The 20,149-nt window shown below is 37.8% G+C and overlaps 1 protein-coding gene, 1 non-coding gene and 1 pseudogene across 2 annotated transcripts in view; all 3 read right to left on the bottom strand.

The window, feature by feature from the left end:
- The window catches only part of LOC140710980 (uncharacterized), a 52,699-nt gene extending 33,638 nt beyond the window's left edge, over positions 1-19,061 (bottom strand). The window contains exons 1-4 of the mRNA XM_073013978.1: positions 18,950-19,061; positions 14,968-15,042; positions 11,956-12,023; positions 5,151-5,221 (exon numbers count right to left, since the gene is read on the bottom strand). The gene's annotated coding sequence lies outside the window, so the exon portion shown is untranslated. The remainder of the gene's footprint in view (positions 1-5,150; positions 5,222-11,955; positions 12,024-14,967; positions 15,043-18,949) is intronic.
- LOC140710979 (putative coiled-coil domain-containing protein 144B) lies at positions 3,190-19,096 on the bottom strand (annotated as a pseudogene).
- On the bottom strand, positions 13,140-13,242 carry LOC140710985 (U6 spliceosomal RNA). The gene has a single exon (XR_012092140.1). It is a non-coding gene; the product is annotated as a U6 spliceosomal RNA (small nuclear RNA).
- Positions 19,097-20,149: the final 1,053 nt, after the last annotated feature.

Below are 20,149 nucleotides of genomic sequence, written 5' to 3'. Positions count from 1 at the left end.
AAAAAGTTGAAGCAAAACCTTGAACCTTACAGAGCATAAATTTCAAAAAGTTCAAAAATTTATTTGAAGTCAATGAATCCATAAAACTAAAAACACATGCATACACACTGGAGAATTTTTAAGAATATCAGAATTGGAAAAGCCTTTCTCTGAACAAACTCAAAGCATAAAGTAAAATATTAAGTAATTTGACTAAATTAAAATATTGGAAAAAGGAAATTGCATTTATATTCTGATACCTAACCCAGACACCACCCTATAGTAAAAGCTTTACCTCCATGTGTATTTGGACAGATAAAATTTCTCAAAGTTTTAAAAGTTCTGTTTCTGGCCGGGCGCGGTGGCTCAAGCCTGTAATCCCAGCACTTTGGGAGGCCGAGACGGGCGGATCACAAGGTCAGGAGATCGAGATCATCCTGGCTAACACGGTGAAACCCCGTCTCTACTAAAAAAATACAAAAAACTAGCTGGGCGAGGTGGCGGGCGCCTGTAGTCCCAGCTACTCGGGAGGCTGAGGCAGGAGAATGGTGTAAACCCAGCAGGCAGAGCTTGCAGTGAGCTGGGATCGCGCCACTGTACTCCAGCCCGGGCGACAGAGCAAGACTCTGTCTCAAAAAAAAAAAAAAAAAAAAAAGTACTGTTTCCCTGATAATATTGTATTGTGATTTGACTCAAAATTTTTTTAGTCAGTTATAAGAATTTCATTTACTAAATCATAAATCTAGACATTGTACTAAGCACTTCTACAAACATACATTGATGAACTTATTTAGTTATCACAATTCTTAAAAAGAGAGGTTAAAAATATAAGCAAGCTGCAGGATTTTCCCAGGGCTTCTGACTCTACTTCTAGTTCTCCACCAGATCACAGTTACTTCTGTGGTGTAAATATATCAACACAAAAACAGAGAAACAAAAAGACACAGGCATAAAATGTGTCTTCTGTCTTTGTCACCTGGATTCTCCATGAAATAGCCAGATCAAGAGGATGTGACCTTGTGGGGCTTCAGAAACAGAAAAGAAGCTTTCCCTTTTCTGCACTAAGCTATTATTTTCACCACTGCCTTTTATCCTTATTTTTTCATTTGGATTCTGGGATATAAAAAAAGTGAAGGTGCTCACTGAAACAGAGGGACCAAAGTTTACCACAACACAAGGAGCAGAGTGAAACTACTGAGTTGCTACTGCAGAATCCTGGAAAATGAGATGTTCCCCAAGTTTACATTCAGTTACCACAAAAGTTTATAGCTGGAAGATTTACAGTATAGTTGTATACTCTAGCCCCATTATCTACTTGATAATGGAAGTAAAACCAAGAAATATTAAATAATTCACCCAAAGCTCCTACGGTGGCATTACCTAGCATTTCATGGCACCAAAAGGGAAGATACAATTAAATACTGCTGAATTACATAAATTACCAGATAAATATATCAAATTAGTCAGATAAATTAAAAGTGTGACTTTGGCAAAGCAATTTAATGCCTCAGAGGATAGCGGGAGGCCTCATCTGCTTTCACTTTGAAAGAAGAAAATCTCTAGATTTTTGTCTTTAGAATACAATGTACAGAACTCAGCTTTCTACTATAGAGTCAAATGATAAATTTTTGGCTAAGGAGTTATGCTACTTATATGATAAAATTATACACATCAAAACTTACCATATTTTATTAAACAACATAATATAAAAGTGTGATTCATTGGGAGGCTGAGGCGGGTGGATCACAAGGTCAGGAGATCGAGACCATCCTGGCTAACACAGTGAAACCCCGTCTCTACTAAAAATACGATAAACTAGCCGGGTGCGGTGGTGGGCGCCTGTAGTCCCAGCTACTCGGGAGGCTGAGACAGGAGAATGGCGTGAACCTGGGAGGCGGAGCTTGCAGTGAGCCGAGATTGTGCCACTGCACTCCAACCTGGGCGACAGAGCGAGACTCCGCCTCAAAAAAAAAATTTTAAAAAAAGTGTGATTCAACAGAAACATTGGAGAGTGGTGATTTTTTAAAAATATGCAAAAGTATATGTATTTGTTTCCAAAAATATTTAAAATGACCATGACGGAGTTATAAGTTTAAACAGTTTGAGTCAAACAAATAAACTTCCATGCATGAAAGTACATTAAACAGACATCTTTGGCTGATAATATTTGTTGCAACTCTCAAGCCTGGATACATTTTCAAGTCTCTTCTCAGTCATTGTTTCCCTCCCGTTGTGTTACCATTTTATCATTTAAATAAATGTAATTCATCTTTAAATGAATACAGTAAGAAGAATCTAGGCCAGGCGCAGTGGCTCACGCCTGTAATCCCAGCACTTTGGGAGGCTGAGGCAGGTGGATCACAAGGTCAGGAGATAGAGACCATCCTGGCTAACATGATGAAACCCCGTCTCTACTAAAAATACAAAAAATTAGCCGGGGGCGGAGGTGGGCGCCTGTGGTCCCAGCTACTCGGGAGGCTGAGGCAGGAGAATGGCATCGGCCCGGGAGGCGGAGCTTGCAGTGAGCCGAGATCGCGCCACTGCACTCCAGCCTGGGCGACAGAGCAAGACTCAGTCTCAAAAAAAAAAAAAAAAAAAAAAAAAAGAAGAATCTAGAGCTTATTTCTTTAGCAATTTTCTTGATGTTTAGCTGATTCAGAAGGTCACATGGTATATGGCTAAATTATTTTCCCAGGCCATGTGCTACTTGGAAGACTGATAGTGAGACTTAGGTTGACTAATGAACAAATATTATGAGAATGTTTTCCAGAACTGTCATTTAAATAGCAGCACTAATCTACTTTGACACATAATTACATATTTAGATAACCCCCACTGTAACTATACACATGAGATTTTCTTGAGTAGAAAACCAGAATGAATCAGATAATTTATAAAAAGAGAAGTAGCAAGTGAACCTCTTTCTTTTTATAGTTGAACTTTCTTTCTTCAAAGCCAGGAACTCTGCTTGTAACATGCCCACCTCATTCTTAAGCCTTTGCATATCTTGCTGTAAGTCTTCTAGATATCCTTTTGATGTTCTGTCACTACGGATTGGATAATAACTCACATTTTCTCATTCAGGTTTCATGCTTTTATAGCTATTAGCAGTGGGACTGTCATATGTGGCTCCCTGAAACATACTTGCCAGTCATCTTCTAAGCTTTAGACGAGCTTCTAAGTTCCATATGGCTTGTGGAACAAGCGCTGTATTGGATTTTTGCTTTTGTAAGTGTCTGTAACAGCAGAAATCCTGTGGCTTTCTATCTGTATCACATGCCTCATTTCTTTGGAGTGAGAAAACCACAAATCAAAAAGACTTTTTGGATCTCTAGACTGAGGCCAATGTCTAATTTCCAATTAGTGGTATTTTGGTTTGTATTTTTTGTCATTTGCATATCAAACTCTTGATCTTCTTCCATTTCAACCATAACTACTGGGTTCCTTAATTTTTCAATTTCTGTATCATTACAACAATTCTCTTCATCTCTGAGAAACAGGTTACATGTCTGGTTTGTTATAATTTTTACAGTCTGATTTATTTTCATTTGTGTAAAGCTTAGAAGATGACTGACAGGTGTGTTTTAGGGACCCAGAGTATAAATGCAATGAAAAGACATGTTTGTGATGGGCTCCTTCTGTTTAGGCAATGCCTGGGATACTACAGAGTTAGACACTCCAAGATGCATCTGCTTCCTTGCAGTCAGGGATATGATTCATCAGATTAGAGGGCACTCCCTTTAACTTTGTCCCTCTCCAGAGTTGCTATGTAAGAGCTCTTCCTCAGGACACACAGTAATTTTGGATTTTTCAAAACTTTCACCAATCTTCAGTTGAACTTCCTTGTAATGAATTTTAAAAGAAGTCTTGAATATACAGATAATACCCTCTTTATCACAATTCTTACTCAGTTCTGGTTCTTGAGACTTTTTTTTTTTTTTTTTTTTTTTTTTGCAGGTGCAAAAGTGGAAAATTAATTTGCTTGTTTTGTTTCTCAGATGTCTTTTCTGTTAGGGTGCATGTTTTAAAACTAACTTTATTCTGAATTAAGTATGAACAAAAAATAGAAAATAATTAAAATTTAACTGTAAAACTTAATCTATGTTTTGCTACCCCTAAGTTACTGGATTATAACTAAGAAGTAAAAAATAATTTGCCTTGGCTTAACATAGGAGAAAAACATGAACCAGCAAGCTTAACTCTCACTGTTAGTTTGGACTAAACTTAATTCATTATGAAATCTTCCAGAAATGGGTTCACAGATGATATGTAGTATTCTAAAAGCTTTCTTTCTTAAAAGGATTTTGACCTTAACATACCATAAATAGTGAACCCCTACAGTAAATTCATATTTCTGAAGATTAACTGGAGAGTAGGCAAATGCTAAATTATTAGAAGCCAAAATGAACACCAATCAGAAAGAGAAGAAAATTTTTAGATTCTACTTCAAATGCTATACTGTAATGTGTGTGTTATCTGGATAGATTATTTCTTATATTCAGTTCTAATGTATTCTAAGTTCCACTAGTGACAGTGGAATAAAAGATTTTAATAACATTTACTATTTATGTTAAAATAAGAAAGTTATTGTTTGTACCCTGACACCAAAGTCCCATTCTGGAAGTCATAATTCTCTTAACAGGCAGTTGGGTTGATTGTATGACCCCATCCTCTCCCTGAACATAGACACTGAAGGCAACCAGAGACCAAAAAAAACAGAAGAAGTTTTTAACCTCAGCACTGGTGACCGGCAACATAAAACTGCAAAGTTTGAACCACTGGGAATGATGCCTCCTTTAGCAGGAGTTGAACTCAGTGGCCATCACTGTCCAATTGTTCATAATTTCTCTAGCTTAGTGATACAACTCCATTTTTGATGTTACTTTCTTTATTGTGAGGAAGGTTATAAAAATAAAAGAGCAAAGAGACTTCTGGAAATTTCTGGCCTCAAGTCCAAGGGTACAGATAGCTATGAGTTACTACAGACTGTAAGAATATTTTAAATTTTATAACTGGCTAAAATGTTTTAAAATTAAATATGAAATTACGATCCGTTGGATTCTAAAAGGATAGTTTAAAAGGTCACTTCATTTGGACTATGCTATGTTATTAAAGAAAAACCAACTAACCAACCAATAGCAAACCAGGAATTTAAATTGCTACATACATACCTGTGGCTGTTTACTTTCACTTCTTTCAAGCATTTCTTGGTTTTCCTCTGAAGCCACTTTTAAGTCGTGTTCTGCTGACAAATCCGTATGTTAAGATGAATGACTTAGAACAGTTAAAGACTATAATCTTTATAAAAATGGATATAAAACAACATATACTTTTATTTCATAAATGGAGAGTTTAAATGAAGCTTAATGTTTACTGGAATATTTACATTTTTAAGAAATACTTCTAATTATCTAAAACTTCAACAAACCACTTGGGGAGACACTAGATATCAGCAGGTTCAAGCCATGCAAAAGTCTCAGGGTCACCCACAAATTATTCCACCCAACATAAATAAACAAAACTGCTGGAAACAAAGCAAAATTTAAAAATACAGTGAAAACATATAAAGTAATACTTTATTCTCTACTTCATAATAGTATCTTTTCAACAATATGCTAAGTGAGTTATTTACTAATAATTTGCAAAATTTTGTTACCATTAAACCTTTATTAGTGTATATCCTGATTTTTACATCTGAAATGTTTTCCTCTACTATTCTGACAAATTTATTTCATGTTTTAAGACTCTGAATGTAGGCTGGGCACAGTAGGTCACACCTATAAACCCAGCACTATGGAAGGCCTAGGAGGGAGACCTGCTCGAAGCCAGGAGTTTAAGAGCAGTCTGGAGACCACAGAGAAACCCTGACTCTACAGCAACTTTGCCAGGCATGGCGGGGTGTGCCTGTAGTCCCGCAGCCTGGAGACCACAGAGAAACCCGGACTCCACAGAAACTCTGCCAGGCATGGCAGTGTGTGCCTGTAGTCCCGCAGCCTGGAGACCACAGAGAAACCCAGACTCTACAGAAACTCTGGCGGGCATGGTGGTGTGTGCCTGTAGTCCCAGCTACTTAAGAAGCTGAGGCGAGAGGATCCCTTAAGTCCAGGAGTTTGAGTTTGCAGTGAGTCTCGATCATGCCATTGCACTCCACCCTGGGTGACAGAGTAATAACTTGTTTCCAAAAACGAAAAAAGAAAAAAAGGCTCAGAGTGCTATGTGAAGTCCTCCTTGAATCCGGCTATCTTTCTGCACATATACAGGTGTCTCCTTCCTTGGGGACCTCTTAGTACTTTGTCGTTTTCTAGTGTCACTCCGCCATCTGAACTGTGCATCATGTCTTTCCATGTCTATCCCCCTTGCTGCTAGACTGAAGGAATCTTCTTCTTATAAACAGTCTTTATTTTACTAAATGTTTATGGAGTTCTTGCTAAGTGGTAAGCACTGGGGTTTAAAGAATGGGAAAAGAAGTCATCGGGGATGGCCTTTCTAGAGATCGTGCCTGAGCGGAGACTTAGACAGTGAGGTTCACCAGATTAAAGCAGGCAGAGGGCAGGAAAGGTAGCGCATGCCAGGCAGTGGCAAGAGAGGGAGAGAAGCCTCCCAGAGCGTATTTGTCTACATGAGAGATGGTGACAGGGGCATTACCAGCAGCTCAGTAATGCCAGAAAAAAGGGCAGAGAGAGAAGGGGCTGCAGATGGAGATTTGGGCAGAAGCCAGTTTCTGAAAGCCTTATATATACCAACTATTATTGTCATTTCTTAAATTTTTTTAAAAAGCAAAACAAATTTAAAAAGCATAATTCCAAGAAAAAGACCTACATTTTATTTTATCTTATCTTATTTGACTTGATTTTTATCAGAGATGGGGTCTCACTCTGCCACCCAGGCTCCAGTGTAATGTCGCTATCATAGCTAACTGCAGCCTCAAACTTCTAGGCTCAAGCAGTTCTCCTGCTTCAGCCTCCCAAGTAGCTGGGATTACAGGTGCAGAACACCACACCCAGCTACATTAAAAAAAAACAGACATGGGGTCTCGCTATGTTGCCCAGGCTGCTGGACCTTCTGGCCTCAAGGGATCTTTCTATCTCAGTCTCCAACACTATTGGGATTACAGGCAGGAGCCACCATCCCCAGCAACACCAATATTTTCAAATGAATAAAGTGGAGCTCCATCATTTTATTTTATCATGGATGGGTGAAAACCTTGTAATAAGGCTTGTATACTCCGTGGATTTGTGACAAGGAAACTATAGCATTAACTGCGGCTGAAGCCTCCCTTGTCTCCCAGTCTCTTTACATGGTTAAGAGTAGAGTAGCTGAGACTACAGGTGCCTGCCACCGCGCCCGGCTAATTTTTTGTATTTTTAGTAGAGACGGGGTTTCACCATGTTAGCCAGGATGGTCTCCATCTCTTGACCTCGCAATCTGCCCACCTCAGCCTCCCAAAGTGCTGGGATTACAGGCATGAGCCACCGTGCCCGGCCAGTGTGTTACCTTTTGCACCTTCTTCTTTTTACAAATTTGCAGGCTTCATAGCTGTTGTTTCTGTGAAACATGCAAGCTTGTTAGATATTCCTTCTGCAAAACATCATCCCTCTGCCTCCTTGCCTGGCAAAGTTTCACTCACTCTGCATGCTTCCCCTAAATCCTATCCATTTTTCAGAAGCTTGTGCTCATCACCACACATTTAAAGGTGGATGTCATCTCATGAACATAATAAATACCTAGTCAGTAATACCTATATGCTCCCAGGTGACATCTATCCTCCATTGATCCTCTACATAAGGGGTCAGCACACTACAGACCACAGGCCAAATCCTGCCTACCATATGTTTTATCTTAATAAAGTTTTAGGAGAGTACAGTCGGGCCTGCTCACTGACATGCTACCTATGACTGCTTTCACACTACAATGGCAGGGTTGAGTAGCTACAACAGAGACCACATGGCCTTCAGCTGCTTAAATCATTCTTGAAAAGAGAGAGTAAGAGAGAGAGACCGACCACATGGGCTAAAATATTTCCTACTTGGCCCTTTACAGAAAAAGCCTGCCAATCCCTGCTTTATACCCTGAACAGAGTGCCCTAAATCTCAAATCTAATCTAATGCCTCCCCTACTCATGATTTTCCAGTGAATTTCTAGACCAAACACTGCTGGCTCCCTATCCAGGAGCAGTTCCTTATTGTTGCTTGCTGGAGAAACACAAATCTATTTGGATATTTATTATCCCAATACCCCTCCCCAGCTTCAAAAGAGAAATGATTATTCTAAGCTAATCACATTTGCTTTCCCAGTGCCTGGTTTAGGAATGCGCATGTGGTGTGACCCAGCCAATAAAATATTACAAAAAGGGCCAGGCATGGTGGCTCATGCCTGTAATCCCAGCACTTTGGGAGGCCAAGGTGGGCAGATCATGACTTCAAGAGATCAAGACCATCCTGGCCAACATGGTGAAACCCTGTCTCTACTAAAAAAAAATACAAAAAACTAGCCAGGCGAGGTGGCGGGCGCCTGTAGTCCCAGCTACTCGGGAGGCTGAGGCAGGAGAATGGCGGGAACCCGGGAGGCGGAGCTTGCAGTGAGCTGAGATCCGGCCACTGCACTCCAGCCTGGGCGACAGAGCGAGACTCCGTCTCAAAAAAAAAAAAAAAAAAAAAAGAAGAATACAAAAATTAGCTGGGTGTGGTGGCAGGCGCCTGTAGTCCCAGCTACTTGGGAGGTTGAGGCAGGAGAATCACTTGAACCTGGGAGGTGAAGGGTGCAGTGAGCCAAGATCATGTCACTGCACTCCAGCCTGATGAGAGAGCAAGACTCTGTCTCAAAAAAAAAAAAAGAAAAAAAAAAATTACAAAAAGTCCCCTGCATACTTCTGAGTTTTCTCCCAATTTAATAGACACATGTGAAGAAAAGCAGCCCTTCCAGCTTTAGATACTATCTTGTGAGAACATCATGTTTAGAGCTGTTGCTAAGTAGCCAACCATGAAAGGAGAAATGAACAAGATACTGCCAACATCATAGCTGAGAGAGGAACAAGTGGGATCCAATTATATCACTAGACAACCAAACGAAGTCTGGTTCTTATGGTTTTGGCCACTGTTAGCTAGGTCTTCTAGTATTTGCAGCCAAAAGCATTCTACCCGAGAAGTTTCCCCTGGCCTACAGGATAAGATCTACTCATTTCTATACTATTAAAAGTCTTTTATTGAACTTGTTTCTAGACACAGGTAAAACAACAACAACAAAATCTTTGCTAAGCTTGCCTTCACCGGCACATGCTGCACATAATAAATACATAATAAATAATAACTATAAGCTATTTTCACCTCATTACCAACCACTCCCATATAATTTTTTTTGCACTAGTAAATTTGAACTGCTCATAAACTCTACAAAGTTCACGCAGGTATCCTACGTTTTAAAATTGCTCCTCCTTTTTAAAAAACTTTCATTCTTCACGGCTGCTTCTTCTGTCAAACATGCAACTTGTTAGATATTCCTTCTGCCAAGCATCATCCCTCTGCCTCCTTATTGGTGAAGTTCCACTCACTCTGCATGCTTACCCTAAATTCGACCCAGATTTTAGAAGCTTGCATTCATCACCACAAATCTAAAAGTGCCTGGCACATACTGAACATAATACATACATAATAAATTATAACAATAAACTCCCAGATGACATTGGGCACACAGTAAGCACTACATAAGGTAGTAAATAAATGACAATGGTATTCACAGTCTCCTAACTGTATTTTTTAAATGGATTTTGTAACATTGGAAAAATGCTTAGTCCACAAAAGACACGATAGTTATTTTTTAAGTGGAAAAGTGTATGAATGAATTAAAATACTTTTTCTTAAAAATTCTGGTAAAAAAACACAAAAATTAAATAGTTATCTGTATTCTGAGTACCTTAAAGACAAAAACTATTCAATTCCATCTTATCTGCTGTGATTTGCCAAACCTAACTTATAGAAGTAGTTTGATAAATATGTACTAAATTAATGGTGTCTTTATACAGTTCAGATTGTACAATGCATTTGGTGTTATATTTTTGTTTTTGTGAACCATTTTTATAATTTTATTATATTTTTTGAGCCTCGAGTTTGGCTAATGTAATATTTATTATGATCATCTTTTGCCTAATGGTAACAGACTTTTTTTTTTTTTTTTTTTTTTTTTTTTGAGATGGAGTCTTGAGTCTTGCTCTGTCACCCAGGCTGGAGTGCAGTGGCACAATCTTGGCTCACTACAATCTCCACCTCCTGGGTTCAAGCAATTCTCTTGGCTTAGCCTCCCAAGTAGTTGGGATTACAGGTGCTTGTCCCCGTGCCTGGCTAATTTTTGTATTTTTAGTAGACATGGGGTTTCACCATGTTGGTTAGGCTGGTCTCAAACTCCTGATCTCAAGTGATCTGCCTGCCTCAGCCTCCCAAAGTGCTGGGATTACAAGCATGAGCCACTGCGCCCAGCCTGGTAACAGACTATCTTGTTCCAACAAAATTAATATTTTAATTGTTCAGCACATTTTTAAAAATAGCTTGTTCTAAGAAGTGAATATACCTCATGAGGTTCCAACTTATGGAGAATGAGGAAAAAATAGACCTTGTTTGTATAAGCATACGTAGCATAACTTCTGCTTCTTGTAAAGGAGTTACTTTCCCATCTTCTGCATTCAGTAGGTATCTTCAAAAATAATCTCCTATTTGTATGGGTGCACACTGGCTCAGTTTTATGGTTCTTATTTCCATTTGTTTACGGTATCAGAAAGGGATTGTTGAGCTCCCAGTTCTGAAGAGAGTTACTTTCTTAGTGACACAGACTCCTGTGTAATACAGTTGACCCTCAAACAACAGAGTTTGAACTGCAGGGGCCCACTGAGATGCAGATTTTCCTTCTGCCTCTGCAACCCAGAGACAGCAAAACCAACCTTTTTTCTTCTTCCTCAGCCTAATCAACCTGAAGATGATGAAGATGAAGATCTTTGGGAGGATTCACTTCTGCTTTATGAACAGTAAGTGCATTTTTTCCTTTTCTATGATTTTCTTTATAACAGCTTCATTTCTCTAGCTTACTTTATTGTACAAACATAGTATCTAATAATGCAGCACACACCACATATGTGTTCATGGACTGTTTATGTTATCAGTAAGGCTGCCAGTCAATGGTAGGCTATTAGTTAAGTTTGGAAGGAGTCAAAGTTATACTCAGATTTTCAACTGCACAGGGATCAGAGCCACTAACCACCTTATTATTCAAGAATCAACTATAATTAATATTTATTTACAAAATACAAACCATTTATTATAAAAATTAAATAGAAGATCCATTTGCATCACAAGTCCAATTTGTAATAATGTGATTATAGAGGAAAATAAAACATACTAACTTAAAAATCTAATTTTTTATATTTACACAAAAATATCATGTAGAATTTCAGGGAACATAAGTAGGTAAATGCATGGTTTTCAGACAATACTGCGAGATTATGAATTAGCTACAACTAACTTGTTAATTCTGAATTCTAAACTGAAGAAATTAAATTTAAAAATTAATTTATATACATATATATTTAAAACTGCTCTTTTATGATTAAAACTATATAATCTTACTTTTTTTTTTTTTTTGGAGATGGAGTCTTGGCTCTTTTATCCAGGTTGGAGTGCAGTGGTGCGATCTCAGCTCACTGCAACCTCCACCTCCCAGGTTCAAGTGATTCTCCTGCCTCAGCCTCCTGAATAGCTGGGATTACAGGTGCCTGCCACCACGCCTGGCTAATTTTTGTATTTTTAGTAGAGACGGGTTTTGCCATGTTAGCCAGGCTGGTCTCAAACTCCTGACCTCAGGTGATCCACCTGCCTTGGCCTCCCAAAGTGCTGGGATTACAGGTGTGACCCATTGTGCCTGGCCTATAATCTTACTTTTTAAAATCAATAAGACCACCAAGAGAAAGGAGAAATTTACTATAAGAAATCTTACCTTGACTGTCGTTTTGAAGATCATTTTAAAGTATCTTATTTTTATGTTCCAAAATTTGTTGTTGGATGCTATGCATAATAAATGTAATAAATAAAATTACTATTTTAATAGTGATATGAAAAATAATTACCAAATATATTAAATTCTTAAAGCATTTCAGACAATATAAGAGCTAATATCAGAACTCTAATGTCCTATACACTTTAAAATTTTAGGCTCTATAAACTTACTAAGCTTCTGATTAAAGAAGAAAAACATGAAGTACTCATAAACTGAGAGAAGCGTAGCTCAGTAAATTAATTCTAGTTAGCTTAACATCCTGGAAAGTGTCCTGCACTCAGAGTAAGTCCTCACTCTGTAACCCATAGGTATTTTGTTTTTAGATCAGTTGCTTCTCTTAGGCTCCATGGCTTTTTCAAAAAAATAAGGATTTTACTACCTTACTTCACTAGGTTGTTAGGAGAATGTAATGAGATAACGTGTTTAAATATTCAGAGAAATAGTAAAGCAATGGAATAATTTATTCTTGAACTGTATTGCTGAAACAATTTTGGAATCTCAAAACCTGATGGGCGTTTTTTCATAAGTTCTAATATTTGAATGTCACAGTTTTCAGAAAATGTTACTAAGTGCTAATTTTGGTTATCAGTTCTATTCATTGTGGCTTGTAGTTCAGGGCATTTTAGCTAATTCATAACTTGTAACTAAATTTATATATAAATATATTATTATCTCATTAAAATAATTACCTAATTGTTCACTATTCCTGAGCTCATCAATCACACCAAGGGCAGAAAACTCATAAATGTCAAAACCTGACTTGGATAACTACCATTCCTTCTCTACTTCCTCAAACTCAGAGCCAGCAGGTCTGTGTTAGAGGCTGCATCTTCTTGGTCCTCTCCAACTGACATACAAGACAAAACCTGGCTTGTCTTGTTTTTTGGTTCCATGAAAGAGATGCAAGTTAACATTTCCTCATTTCCAAGTCCTGGACTAACAACATATTTGCATGTACCATCCCATACTCAGCGCTGTTCTCATTTCACAGATCACCTTACATGAATATTTTTATAACAACAGTAACAACAATTTCAATATTAGATGTCTCCTGTTTTGGTCTGACTTGCACTGTTTCCTTGGAGCTAGTTAACAAATAGTCAAATGACCTTCTTGGGACTGTGCAAAATGTGGAATGCTTTCTGAATCTGTGTGCCATCCTTAGGCAGCAGCCATGCTTATCTGCTCTGTATTGATCCAGTCTTAGAATATGTGCTGCTGAAACAAGTATAAAGCCCTGTTTTATACATGGACACTCATGAGTCATGGATGAGCTTAGCTCTGTTAAATCCAAATTACCTACTTTAGATACAGAGAATTCTATTGAATGACCTCCTGTGAGGTAGAATTTTAAAATATTTTAAAAACTTGAAGTAGAGATGCAAGTAGCCTGAGAGATTTTCATTATTATGGAAACACATTACTTGAGGGGCCAACTGCAAGTTGGTGCCCACAACTCTATTGAAGGATAATGTGGAGCCTTCTGCTATCTAACAAAAGCTGCCACACCAGACAGAAAAAAACCTCAAGGTACAGATGTGATAACAAAAGGGAAAGGGAGCTCTGATCTCTTCCTGCAACATTATTTGAACGTCCCTGACTGCTGAGAACAAGCCCAACTGAATTTGCTAGAGAAAAGATGAACACAGGTCTCAAAGGATAACTTACCATCAAGGTCTAGGCTCAGCCTAGCTAAGAGGTGGGCAAGAAATAAGGTTTTTAGTGTTACGGCAGGGGTCGCTTTACTTACTCTGTGTGTGGGTAAAGCCAGGAGGCCTTGCTGGCAGAGCAGCGTGCTGGGAACAATGGCTGAACGTATGTATAGGAACTAAAAAACACAGTGGCTGTGAGCTTTGTGTGTGAGTCACACGAAGAGTGAGGGATCTGAGTCAGTAAAGGCATCACAAGCCACGCGCGGTGGCTCACGCCTGTAATCCCAGCACTTTGGGAGGCCGAGGCGGGCAGATTACAAGGTCAGGAGATCGAGACCATCCTGGCAAACATGGTGAAACCTCGTCTCTACTAAAAATACAAAAAAATTAGCCAGGCGTTGTGGTGGGCACCTGTAGTCCCAGCTACTCAGGAGGCTGAGACAGAAGAATAGCGTGAACCCAGGAGGCGGAGTTTACAGTGAGCAGAGATCACGCCACTGCACTCCAGCCTGGGCAATAGAGCAAGACTCTGTCTCAAAAAACAAAAAACAAAAACAAAAACAAAAAAACAGTAAAGGCATCACTGTAGCTGTGAACTGTGTGTGAGTCACCACAAAGACTGAGGGATCTGAGTCAATAAAGGCAACACCATAGCTGTGAACTGTGTGTGAGTCACCACGAAGAGTGAGGGGTCTGAATCAGTAAAACCATCCTGGTGGCAAAGGTCAATCATTACCAGATTGCAGGACCAGTTACCATGGCAGCAATACAGCAAGTGAATCAATGGAAACCACAGAATGTTTAGAATGGCCTTTCTCCCCCAGTTTTCTGACTTGTAAAGCAAGATTGTCTTCCTTGGACTTAGGGAACCCCTTAGCTTTTTGAAAAATTCAAAGGATGAAGGCATAGGAGATAGCCCCAGGGGACAATGCAAGACTTTCTGCTAAACTGGGCATTTCAAGACCCAATAACTAATTAGAAAAGCCAGGCCAGGCATGGTGGCTAGCAGTTTGGGAGGCTGAGGCAGGAGAATCTGTTGAGCTCAGGAATGTGGGCAACATAGTGAGACCTTGTTTAAAAAAAAAAAAAAAAAGAAAGAAAAGTAAAAGATGTGACACTATTTATATCTCACATGTAAGGTTATACTTGGAATAAAATGAACAACACTGAGATCCCTAAGGATAAAGGTCTTTAAAAGTCCTGAAAGAATCTTACACTCATTGCTACTTCTAACTAGTCTAGCTTTCTGTTTGATTTCTGGCTAAAAAGTGGACTAATTATCAACAGCATGTACATTTACCTGGTTCTTTACTAAAAATTCCACCATTTGCTGTCTCTTACAAATTATAGCAAGCAAAAGTGGTGTATTTCCCTCCTGTAAGAAAGCAAAAACAATTTATAATTCACAAAATTGCATATTTCTCAACTGAACTAAAAATCTCCTATAAGATGCTATGAATTTAAACATACAATATAGAAAGAAAGTAAATGCAAAGCAGTCCCTTCCTTTTCACTCCTCTGTGCTTTACCACACACTGCCTTGCAAACACCCCTCCTCTGCCTCCCCACGTTAACTTAGATCATCTCCAAACCTGACTTTATTTACAAGTCCCCAAAATCCTTGATTCTATCACAGCTTTTAGCACAATATGTTGTAATTATTTCACTGTTTCCCACTGAAACCAAGAGTTTCTTGAGGGCAAGAGCTGTGTCTTTTTTCTTTATAACCCTAAAACCTAATACATAGTAGCAAATGCTTTAGGTTTTTAAAATAAATTAATGATGTAAATTATTATCTTTAGAGCAGTGTTTCTTAAACTATGTACCAAAGAATATTTGTTTTACCAGAAGAACTGTATCCCAACAGAAAGATGAGATGATCATCTGCATTTGACAAGTATTACAAAACTGTACTATACGGCCAACAATCAAGAAATCCCTTCAACTTTGCCTAATCCCAATTTGACAATACTTTTTGTGACAAATATTAACATTTTAGGAACTAGAGTTTCGGGGATACAGTTGCCAGAACTTCCCAATTCAGGTGGAGGTTTCCTCTGGGTGGTACAAACTTGCTTGATTTACGTCTATCAATGGTGTCAGGATCCCAGATCCCAATGTCAGGCACTCCTGATTCAAATGGGTCACTAAGGAAATGAGCTCTGAATTAAGAGACTGGCTTCAAATGCACTTATTTTCATTATTATTAAATAGTCCATGGGATTTCTCCTAATACAAGAGGATAGATTTTTATCTTAATTGTTAGAAAGCTCAGTATATTCTGTGTAAGAGAGACAGGTTAAAAATGTTTGAAAACAAATATTAAAAAAGCAAAGCTCAGTAAGAAATTTTATTGTCAATTATAATGATAATCCTGGGATGCTAATGCAACTTTACTTTTTAAATCCATTTGTATTGATTTCCATTTAAATTGCTATTTAACATTTTTTTACTTTAAGCAAAATATAAATCGGAAATGAAATTACAATGGATTATCAATAAAAATTTTAATATTGATGTATATGGCTTATTTCTAGCATAATAAAAGCCAATAAGTCACTTGCATTTTTAAGGGACATTGCTGAGAAGAATGATATAGTGTCTGCAATATTCATAAACTAGCCAACTCTCAGCAGGAATAACCTAAAAAGGCTTCTAGGCATTCTTACAAGCAGACGACTATTTGTGGCATATATATTTAAAAAAAGAGTTAAAAAAAACCTTTTGAATTCTAAAATTCTACCCCACAATTGAGGGATTTATAAACTATAGACTATATAACCAATATACACCATCTTGAAAATCTTGAAATCTTTATGAAAATATAATATAAAACAGAAGCTGTAAACTCAAATACTTATAAGGATGGAGGAGGTTACCTACATAAGTGAAGTACTCAGGTGGGCACAGTGGCAAACTGGAGAATATGTGCCTCCTACACAGGGCAACCTCTGCACAGCAGACCAAGCAGTGATGGGGTTTGGGGGACACCAGATTTGATTCTTAAGACAAGCCTGAGGTCCAGATTCCTGCATGAGTCTGCTAAATTTTACATGTTGACTCAATTTAAAGAGGCAAATAAACAAATCTATGTGCCACATTTAGTTAGACTATAGCCTTTGTGTATTTATATTTTCTATGAATGTGTTACTAAATGACTTTGTGTAAACCAAGTATTTGCGTGTGAAACTTTTTCTTTCTCTAGTATCATGTTTTATATAAAAATCAGCCCCTGATATATATATATATATATATAAAATAAAAGTTGCTGTTAAGACTCATAATACCCACCTTAAGAATTTTCCCAAAATTTATTCATTTGAAATCTGTTTGTATACCATTTTCCCAGATTGTTAACCAAATAGATAATTAGTTCATAAGACTGCTGAAACGAACTTATTAAAAGAATTCCTATAGTATTCTCATTGACTTCATGGATTTCAGTGTTTAAAACTGACATCCTGATTATGCCAAAGCTCCATAAACTTAACAGACATACTGAGATAGTCCATAATACAACTTCAAATGAAAAAAAAAAAGGTTCAGGATTTGCTACTAATCTAAATGAGAAAATTTCACTTGTAATGAACATTTGTTGACACATAATCACTTGAATGGTAACAAAGGAACATGAAATTGTGAAAGGGTCAGCCTTTACCTGTTGAAAGACTATCCACAAGAAAATTGCTAAAGACTCTCTGAACAGCAGTGAATGATTCATGGTGGGAAGGAAAAGGTGTTATTCTGTAAGCTGAGAGATATTGCCAACAATATTTTCTTTCACTTTCTGGTCACAAACGCAGAGAAAGACAGATAAGTCAGGCTAACGTTATTGGAAAGGAGAACTGTGAAGAAAGTAGCACCTATCAAATGCCAACTCTTCTAGAGATTTCTTATGTTTTTGAGATACGGGAATTTATATACTGCACTTATCTATTCTGTGGTTCTTAATCAGGAGTATATTCAAACCCTGAGGTATTTTTTTTTTCTTTTTTTTTTTTTTTTTTTTTTTTGCTGTTGCTGTTGTAAGAGAAAAGAGTCTTACTGTGTTTCTCAGGCTGGACTCAAACTCCTAGGCTCAAACAATCCTCCCACCTCAGCCTCCTGAGTAGCTGGGACTATAGAAACCTGCCACTGTGTGTGGCTTCAAGAAAATATTTTTAACCATACATTTTCAGACTTTATTAGCTCAGTTACATCAAAATCTTCAGGGGAAAGCCTACATATGTAGACTTTTAACAAAATTCCCCCAGGTCACTGTAATGCACAATTCTAGCTGAGAATTACTGCAGTAGACAATCACTTCAGTTTCATCACTCACCCACACAGTCAATATCCTTTATCAGCTTGAGATGTGGCCAAAAAGAGAAAAGAGTATGAGGTAGAGTTATTTATTAATACTCCAGTTAATTTTCCTGGGTATGGGTAGAACAGGGACAAGTAAACTCAAAATCCCACTTGATTTAGTTATTTATAAGTTCCGTATCTCCCACCTTCCCACCAAGACATTCTAGATTTGAGAGGAGAGCTTAGACTCTTAGCTAAGTGGCTGTTTTTGCTAGGATGGGTAATAAGTCAGTCACTAATTTGTTCCATCCTTTGCTGAAGTGTTTCTCACTTCATCACCATCTATCCATGGCCAATCTGGTTTCCTCAGAGTCCTCTAAAAATTAACATTTAGGCAAGTTTCAATTACTGTGTTTACCAAACCAAAAATGATTACCCCAAAGCTGAGGAGCACTTTATACATAAACTGGAAAAACAACAAACTAAAAAACAAAACCTCTTATTGGCATTTTTCCTCATTACCTAATTTCCAAGTGACCTACATGTTTTTGATTGCTCTCCTTTTCCCTCCCCATTTTTCCCTCTTAAACCTTGCACTGAAAGGCACATCAGTTTTTTTTGAGAAAACTGTCAGCAGCAGCAAGTTGCTTTAGTTTTGTTCTGAGTTTTAAGATAAAGCCTATTTCCAGGGTAAGTTCTTTTCATGTGTGTTTGTTTTACATAATTAGAAAAAAATACACCTGGGGTAGGAAACAGATACTTAAAGAAGTCTTCCCTTGAAAAATTCACAAATATTTCCCATAAGTGCACTAAACAAGCTGTGCCCGCTAATGCTTCTTTAAAAGTATCAATATTTAAAGTAAAATCTTAGACAATTCAGTTATTTTGAAATATTTTCATTCAGAAATGCCTGATCTTCCAAATATGAAAAATTGACTCTTACCTATGTCAATGTTAAAACAAATATTTTGAAAAGAAAGTTGACTGATCTATACCTTGTTTAGTGCTTCAATATTTGCATGGTGGGAAAGCAGTTTTCCTGCCAGTGAACTCCCCTTATTACACACATCATCATGAAGAACAGTGTTGTCGTAGACATCCTTAATGATTAATATCACGAAGAGCAGTGTTGCCGTAGACATCCTTAATGTTTAACATCACGAAGAGCAGTGTTGCCGTAGACATCCTTAATGTTTAACATCATGAAGAGCAGTGTTGCCGTAGACATCCTTAATGTTTAACATCATGAAGAGCAGTGTTGCCGTAGACATCCTTAATGATTAACATCATGAAGAGCAGTGTTGCCGTAGACATCCTTAATGTTTAACATCATGAAGAGCAGTGTTGCCGTAGACATCCTTAATGTTTAACATCATGAAGAGCAGTGTTGCTGTAGACATCCTTAATGTTTAACATCATGAAGAACAGTGTTGCCATAGACATCCTTAATGTTTAGATTGGCACCATGTTCCAGCAGAATAATGGAACACGTCTCTTCCTGGCAATGTACAGCCTATCAGTGTTAGATGAAAAATTAGACTATAAATTCTAAGAATTCAAAATACATATTCCACAGATTTCACCAACCTGTTATATTTAAATGAGATAAATTCATTTTAATTCTATGTATTTAGTGAAATCTATTTCATGCCAAAAGACTTGGCTACTATACACCTTCATTAAAGGCATCCTGTTTAGTCTGTCACAGATGTCAATCTGGCATTTTCTGCTCAGCAAGAGAGTGAGCACTTCCACACAGTCATGCGCACAGGCCAAATGTAGAGCAGTCCTATGAAAGCGAGAGGAGTTTTCAGGAAATTATAATGCAATATCTCAAAACCTACACTGGTTTATGTAAGTGCAAACATTGAACAGCATGTTATTCCTCTGCCTTCAAAACAAATAATTTTCTTTTGAAGAAAGTACAATATTTATTAGCTCTTATTGCTCACTACCTTAATGAAACAGCAGCCTATTTGGATAGAATGAGCTTGGTGTTTGGATTCAGTTCAACTACGACTTGAGTTCTACTTGGAACTTGGTCACTTACCAGCTATTGCTTAGCCTTTCTGTGCTTCATTTTCCTCATTAATAAAATAAAGATGACAATAGCAGCTAGCTCACAGGACACCACTGTGATGCTTAAATGGGAATCTATGTAAAGTATTTAGGACCATTTCTAGAACAAGCAACAA

The sequence above is a fragment of the Chlorocebus sabaeus genome, unplaced genomic scaffold (assembly GCF_047675955.1).
Source record: "Chlorocebus sabaeus isolate Y175 unplaced genomic scaffold, mChlSab1.0.hap1 unalloc_scaffold_114, whole genome shotgun sequence".
NCBI classification, from domain to species: Eukaryota; Metazoa; Chordata; class Mammalia; order Primates; family Cercopithecidae; genus Chlorocebus; species Chlorocebus sabaeus.
This window is presented reverse-complemented; position numbering and strand designations above follow the sequence as displayed.